The sequence below is a fragment of the Mytilus galloprovincialis genome, chromosome 2 (assembly GCF_965363235.1).
Source record: "Mytilus galloprovincialis chromosome 2, xbMytGall1.hap1.1, whole genome shotgun sequence".
In the NCBI taxonomy this organism is placed as follows: Eukaryota; Metazoa; Mollusca; class Bivalvia; order Mytilida; family Mytilidae; genus Mytilus; species Mytilus galloprovincialis.
In genome coordinates this window covers 61,711,066-61,719,532 of record NC_134839.1, presented here as the reverse complement: position 1 = coordinate 61,719,532, position 8,467 = coordinate 61,711,066, and the positions used below count along the sequence as shown (strand labels likewise).

The following is an 8,467-nucleotide window of genomic DNA, read 5'->3' as shown; positions in this document are numbered from 1 at the left end:
TTCCATTCATTTTCTTTATCGTGACATGTTAATGTTTTCGTTATGTTTTTTTTTATTTCTCTGATTTTTGTTGTCCTGAAGTGGTTCAGCTTTAGATCCAGCTCTTCGACAGTTACTTTAGCTTTTTTTTTAAATATTCTGGCTTTATGTCATATTTATTGTCAGAATTGCATCTTGTGTGGTCTACAAGGTTTATGTTTTTAATACTTATTAATACTTCTATTTGACAATACCATATTACATGTATTTATATCTTGCTTGAGTCATATCAGAACATATTGAACATTGGAACTCGATATATTACTTTTGAGAAGATGGGTGGATGGATTGATGTTATGTGATCCAGTGGCAAGTTAAGTGCAGGAAGAGGACATGATACTCAGATATAAATACAATGTAATTAACATATTTTGTACAGAACTAGACCAATAATGCACTGAGCTCCTTTTTAACATGCTAGTTCACCACAAGGAGAGAATCTGCTATAAGACATGTCCCCCTACATGAACAGGTACCTTCAGACTGAACAGTGTATGTTTTTCTCCTTTTACTGTGAGCTGAGCGAATATTCAGAATACGACCACTTTTTTTAGTCTAACTTCTCATAAATAAATTTCCAATCATATGCTCAATGTAAGATTTTTAATGGTTAAATACATTTATTGACAGATTTCTTTTTTTTTTGTATACATTAATCATGCTGCAATTTCATTCACTTGTAATGAGTGTATTGTGAATAGTAACTTAAATACATGTATGCATAACTCTTGTACTCTTTCCTATAAAACTGCAGAGCGTATTTTACGAAAAGAATATATGAAATTTAGTGCTACAATATTTAGGCATCCCGTTTTAACGGGGAGTTGAAAGGGTGAGAACTACATTACTCAGTATAGCATGTTCACATGAGGACTGATGACTTTCAGAAACTCTTGGTTTGTAGTTCCTCAGAAATCTCTGATTGATTTGAATCTTACAGACATACAAACAAAGGTACATTTTGTAAAATAAGCATAAAAATTTAAAGAAAGATTTCCAACAGACTGATTAATGTCTGACGGAGGTCATTTGGTACATAATTAACCTTTTTGATTTTTGAACATATATGGTTTGCTTTTCAAAATTAATTTTTATTGACTGAATAAAACAAGTTGAAGAACTCAAATTTTTGTTCTATCTTCTTATCAACTGCAATAACTTCCATCGAAATACAATAAACAGTAATCTTAAGAATGAACAGCATTAAAAAGTAAAAAAATGTGTTTTTCTTTCTCTCAATTAATGTTTTTTTTTAATAACTGTTTCATAATTCTGCTTCAATGTTATTTTCCATTGCTCTTCCTATGCATGTGATATATATCTTTGCCAACTTGTTTCTGGAAAGGAAAAAGTGGATTATAACATTTATCATTTTGTTTTAGTCCAATAATAAGATTAAACATAGGTCAACCATGACATTATGTGAATCAGTGTACATGCATTGCTAAAGGTGGTATAACGTTAATTATACAAGGTTTATATTATACAGGGAGAAAAATGAAAGAAAAAAAATGGAACAATGTTTGATTTACCTACTTGAAAACTGGCCTTGAAGTCATTAAACTTTCGAGTCAGTTGTTTACGCAAACTCCAAAATCAACAAATCAACCAATCAAAATGCTGGATTTCAATTTTTGACCACGATTTTTTTTCTCCGGGCACTGAGAAAATTTTGTATGACTTCAGGGCCTGATCTTATACGATTTGGAGAAGAATTTTAGCGTCCCAAGTCTGGGTTCATGGCAAATATCCATGTTTTCAATACGGGCTGCACTTTTAAACATTTTTAATTTGTTTTGTTATAAATTAGGTCGTTAATTTTTCTGAATTAAATTGTTTCATATATTGTTTATGTCATGGTCTTTTGTAGCCGACAATACGGTATGGGTTTTCTCATTGTTGAAGTCTGCAGAGTTGTATATTATTGTTCACATTCACATCGTCTCAAATTTGGTGGATAGTTGTCTTAGTGACAATCCTACAACTTTTTATCATTTTATACATATGCAATAGTTTAAAAATTAAACAAAAGTATTCTTTTTGTGAATTTTTTCATTATAAGTACCAGTGGAAATTCTCATTATAATAAATTACTATCTTTTAAATCTGTTATTCGGTTACAGAGAAGGAGATCTTTGTTTATATTTCCTTTAGGTTCCTAAGTTCAACTATGTCCTGCTGTAACACTCTGACATCTTTGGATCGGCAACAAAACACATATGTATTAATATAATCTGATTATTCGAGCACAATATCAATGCAATCTGTGAAACAGTTAAATGAGAAGTTGTGTGTACGGATATGTACTTCCCGTAGACTTCTTTGTTAACTTTAATGATATATTTCAATTGTTGAAGAATTGTATTTCTACTCTTTATTTTTTTGAACTTGCTCGTTGTTGGTTTGTTGTCATATGAACACACTACAACATTTCATGATATTGAAATAAAATAATAGGAATAACTGCATATACTCACTTTAAAAAAATCATAATTGAGTGTAAAACTATATATATACCTACCTTTCAAATTATTTCAATGTTCTACTGTCACCTTTCATACCAGTTCTATCTCTATCTCATATTTTATCTGTTCATGACAATTTTTAGTCGTTGATCTAAAACTTTATTTTCCTCATAGACTTAGTCTTTGTGTTCTGGTGGGATCCATTTTTAGATACCTATAACAATAGATCATACTGCATCAAATACTGTGCATGCATTTATAAAAAGTTGTTTTTCCCAACATGCATGTTATGGTATTAATTATGGACGTAACACTTTGTAAATTGTCCTTTGAAAAAATACATCATGAGATAAAGTTTGTATCGATGATTTACAAAATTCTGTAAAGTGGTTCAGGAGTTATTGATGACACTTACGTGGGACATAAGGACAAGATATGTTCCATATGTGAACACATTCTCACTAAGAAAATGTCACCAGAAGTGCAAGTCAGTCATCACAACGGATAATGTTTATGTGATACAGTAAAAACAGTAAAACCATTGGTAGTAAAATTGTGCGGGATGTTTAATTTTCAACAAATGTAAGATTGGTCACCTTTAATCGGATGCCTCATATAGCATGTATAGAAAGAGAGTGTCATGATCTCTGCAGGTTAATAACTATTGCAACAACTCTTTGAGAGGCCGTCGGTGGCCTTTTGTCTGAATATGCAGCAGGGCAAATTCCTGTCCACCTTCAATATGCTTTCGTTGTCCAGTGGCAGTCCAAGTTTCATTGACCTTCTTTCACCCCAGATGACATCTTTTACAGGACTTACCTATTGAACTTATTTAACAATTGATTTGAACATGTAATATTTGCCACTGGACATAAAGCAAATTTTTAATACATGTACTCTAATATGTTATTATTTTGAGGAATCTCAGTAGGATCATTTTAAACTATGGGGATTATCCTCTTAAAATATAAATATTATTCATACAAAGTATTGCTCAATAATTATGTGTCGGATTACTAGTATTCGTGTGTCGGTCCAATGGGTCGTCGGACTAATAGGGCGTCATGCTATTGGGGTGTCGGACCAATATGGTGTCCAAAGAAAGATTTAAAAGGCAAAAAAAAAAATTAAAAAAAATGTGCAACTTATAAAAGGGTCTGGTCTGGAAGTGGTTTCTTCATTTCTGTATTCTGTAATATTCTATATCATTTTTCACTTTTTATCATTAATTTTGCCTGTTATTCTCTTTTCTTCATATTCAAGCACCACACTATTATCGATTCTTCATTGCTTCTGTCCACTTTATAACAACAATGGGAATAATATGAAAGCCAACCAAATAGGACATTGAAAAATTGTCTGTTTTCTGTTTCTTGGTTTATTCTTGCTTGTCGTTGGAGACAAACTTTGTCTTTCTGTCTCTTTAGTTTGTGTGTATTATTATAAATTAAACGAATGTAACACAAATTTGCCATCTTTAAACAAATTTGTTGAACATTGCGTCTGTTATTTAATCTCTTTTTAACAGAAGGAAAAAACTAAGATTAAATATAATCAACAGAAGTATAAAAAAAACTATGAACTAAGTCTTTGAAGTTAGATGCATGATTTTTGTTATTAGTTGTTAGTGGCTTTGAACTAGCTGTCAGTAACTGCAAGTACTCTCAGATCTGTATTTAGTGACTTTTTTTGTTGAGTAACGGTAACGTCCATTATGTTTTTGTTACTGAGATGTATTTCTATTTGCATTCAGCTGTTATTTAAAGTTAAATAAGCCTTTTTCAACTGAATTTTATAGTTTTTTGTTATGTAGTACTGTTACAACTCTGTTCCAGGTTTAGGGGGAAGACCCTAGCATGTTTAACCTCACCACATTCTGTATATATATGTTCCTGTCCGAAGTCAGGAGCATGTAATTCAGTGGTTGTTGTTTGTTGGTGTGTTACATATATATTCATTATTCGTTCATTTTTGTACATGAATAAGAACGTTAGTTTTCTTGTTTGAATTCGTTGACATTTGTCATTTTGTTGTCTTTTTTTAGCTGACTATGCGATATGGCTTTGCTCATTATTGATGGCCGTATGGTGACCTATATTTGTTAATTTCTGGTCATCTGATCTGTTGTGGAGAGTTGTGATTATTCCACTCATTTTGGGTGCCATGATTGGCAAATAAAATATATGTTGTTGCTGTTGTTGTTGTGTCGTTGGCAATAATACGGCACCTTTTTTTATAAACAAATATATATATGTATATATGTAAATCGAATGAACTTGTGATGGAAGAAGACATAGCCTACATTTGACTTGTAAAACATACATGAACAATAGCAATCCGTAGATGATTCGAAAAGGATCCGCCATCTCTGACTTGTTGTAACAATCGTCTCTTTCTGTAACTTTAAGAATTTCTGCAAGTGGCTGGTAAACCGATATTTTCTCTGCTGTATTTCTGTATCCTATCCTTCCTGGCTGATCTACTGTTGTCTCAAATTTTGCCGTTGATGTTATTATCGTCATCACAAAAGCGCGTCAATATGGAACATACAATTGCCTATTGTAAAACGTTTATGTGATTGGATTTACACATGACGTCATTCATTGTTTACAAACGTTATTTTTGCACTCGCACTGACATTTCAACAGTTCAACAGTTCAAACTTCTTCTGGATTGAATACCACAATGGGAGGTAGATTAAGGTATAGTAGTACATTGAATATTTTAAAACTGAGAAAAGTGTAGCATATAGCTAATTCAAAACATATTACGTTAGTTAAAAAAGCAGAATACGCGTTACACAGTGGGACCCCTGGGGTTCCTGGGGTGGGAACACCAAATTATTTTGGACGTTCAATGCATTATTCTATATAATACTACTTAAAATATTTTATTTCCCCCATTTTTTCGCTATAATTATGAAATCTTTAGGGGACTGAGTTGGAACCCCCTTTTTCCTTTTATCCAGAGTGTTTGGAACCACAGGCACTTGTTTCTATCCTATATAGTCCTATAACATATGACCTCGGGGGCATTATTTACTATTTCTATTTGCTGTTCTGATATTTTCTTTTTACTATCAATGTGCCAAAAAAAATATTTGGAAATATCAGTATAAAAACGTTAAAAATTGAATAAGAATGCGAAGTCATATGTTATAGGACTAGTTTCTATCCATACGAAGGTCGACTATGGATAGTCGACCTTCGTATGGATAGAAACAAGTGCCTGTGTTTGGAACCCTCTTTTAAAACAATGGGTGGATCCGCCTCTGGTTACAGAACTTTCTGTAAATGTCAAAATAGGTATAAAATCGCGGGTTGTTTTGGATATGCATATTATTATTACTTCTTTGCCAAACCTTATTAAATAGATTATAGTATTAATATTTGTCAAATTGATATTTGTGAAATGATCAGCCTGACTTTCTAAACATATGATTGGATAAAGGGAGGTGCGGTACACCCCTCGGCGTAAGAAGGGGGTCCGAAGGTTGGACCCCTTTTTTACGATAAATGCATAAATTTGAAAAGGGAAATCTACTTGGAAACCCTATCTCCAGATTTGGAACCCCCTTTTAAAAATGTGTTTCCTATTTTGACAGGATTTTTTTTATAGGGCCCAATGCTTCATTTAATTTGGGAAACATTTTAATATATATAAATCCTAGGTGCCTAGAAAATTATTTCATCTCGCCACATTGACTGCTGTGTTTGTTGCTGTTCAGTTGTTGCTGCATATATGTATATTTTTATATATAGGGGAGTGATCTCGTTTGAAATGATTTAACAACAACATTTCCGTTACTTCTGTTTTTTTTTAATATTTTTTTAGCATACTATGCGATCTGGGCAATGCGATATATGGGTTTGCTCATTGTGCATTTGATGTGGTAAAAATCAGGGGCGGATCCCGGATTTTTGAAAGGGGGGGCGAAGATATTAAATTTTGCCGAGCGGAGCGAGTCGGAAATGTTTTGGGACCTTTTTTGGGCTAAAAAAAACATAAAATAAGTGTTATATGCACTATTTAAACGGTTTCTGGCTTGGGGGCATGCATATTTTATAGTTGCTGTAAAGTGTAAGGGTTGGACATTTTTTATGCTGTATTCTCCCTATTAATTGTCTATCATAAAATGATAGTATTGATCCAAAGCTATGTACTGATATATTTGATGTAGGACTTGTCAGTAAAAAATAGACATGGAAATTAGATGAAATTTACAATACGACCGACACGAGTTAAAAAAGACAAACAAGCAGTTTTTATCAAAATGTTTCACCCAACATAACTTAGGGAACCGAAGTGAGGGGTTCCAAATCCAACAAAGACTACGAACGTGTCTGAAATGACAACGAAGTTATGAATGACGGTCAACAAATGGAGACATAAAAGTCACACCTAGTAGGCAGGTTGCATGCAGTCTGGTCTTGAAAAAAGTATTCAATATATATAAGTCCGGCAAAACAGACATTCCAGTCAGACATGCAAACCCCGGCCACAAAAAAATACACCCGTTTTTATTCATCATGTTCATTTCATGCTAAATATTTTTGTTGGAAATTTTAGCTTTTAATAGCAAAAAAGTGGACAAGACTATTGTTTTCAATCCAGATACGGCCAAAATTTTTGTTTCAGGCAAGAATCAGTCATTTTTTTTCTCTCTCAAATATCTCAGACTGCCTCCTCAAATCAAATGGTTCGTACCTGAGACTTGAAATCTTTCTAGAGCTTATACTGACTGGGGATCATTATTCAATTTGTTAAACATGTTTTCGTAGGTAAATAATGTTGTGGAACTTTTTTTTCATGAGAGTGTAATAGTCTATAGAGTATTTACCATTACTTTCTGTTTAGTGGAATAATGAAATAGAAGTCAATACGTTCTTGTTCAATCCTGTGTCGCTTTGAAGGTTTCCTGATTGTCATGACAACCTCAGCCTAAGCAATGTGTATTACTGTAATTTGAATTTCAAAATGACCGAGTGCCGTTTTTTCAACGCACTGGTCAACTCCACCATAGCAAATCACATGACTTTGACAATCAGTAAATACCGGCCAGCGAAAAAAGTAAAGAATTGTCGTATAAAAATTAAATACTCGGGAAATGGCAAAGTTCACGAAGTCTAGTCTGATTAATCATTTTACAAAAAATGCCCCCCTCTGAATCCGCCACTGAAAATCATTCAACAGTCTTCCTATTTTTATATTGTAAATAAAGATGTCTGTGAAATATTTGAATTTCTATTTTATTTTGGTACTGGCTATGGTTACATTGAAATGTAACAGTCGTAAACCAGATGCTCCGCAGGGCGTAGCTTTATACGACCGCAGGTTGAACCCTGAACGGTTGGGGCAAGTATGGACACAACATTCAAGCTGGATTCAGCTCTAAATTTGGATTGTGATTAAATAGTTGACACAGCATAGGTTTCTGACACAGAATGAATGTGTTCTAATGAACTTAAAATTTTTGTTTTCTCTTAGAGCAATTCACTATGCTGTTGAATATTAATCCTCTCAAAACAAGAATGTGTCCTCAGTACACGAATGCCCCACTCGCACTATCATTTTCCATGTTCAGTGGACCGTGAAATTGGGGTAAAAACTCTAATTTGGCATTAAAATTAGAAAGATCATATCATAGGGGACATGTGTACTAAGTTTGAAGTCGATTGGACTTAAACTTCATCAAAAACTACCTTGACCAAAAACTTTAACCTGAAGCGGGACAGACGGACGGACGAACGAACGGACAGACGGACGGACGGACGCACAGACCAGAAAACATAATGCCCCTCTACTATCGTAGGTGGGGCATAAAAATGTTTGAAGAAATTTTCTTTTTTATTTATGAAATTTCAAATGAGAAAAATTGAACCCAATTTTTTCAATCACATCCCCCTTTCCCTTATTCCAAAACTAATCTCAATTAAAATTTCTAATGGAGTTTGCAACAATAA

General features: G+C 33.3%; 1 long non-coding RNA gene across 1 annotated transcript; it reads right to left on the bottom strand.

Moving 5' to 3' along the window:
- Positions 1 to 262: 262 nt before the first annotated feature.
- LOC143062343 (uncharacterized) lies at positions 263 to 5,161 on the bottom strand. Its single transcript, XR_012974702.1, has 3 exons — positions 4,827 to 5,161; positions 2,561 to 2,718; positions 263 to 1,376 (listed from the first exon to the last, which is right to left on the bottom strand). It is a non-coding gene; the product is annotated as an uncharacterized LOC143062343 (long non-coding RNA).
- Positions 5,162 to 8,467: the final 3,306 nt, after the last annotated feature.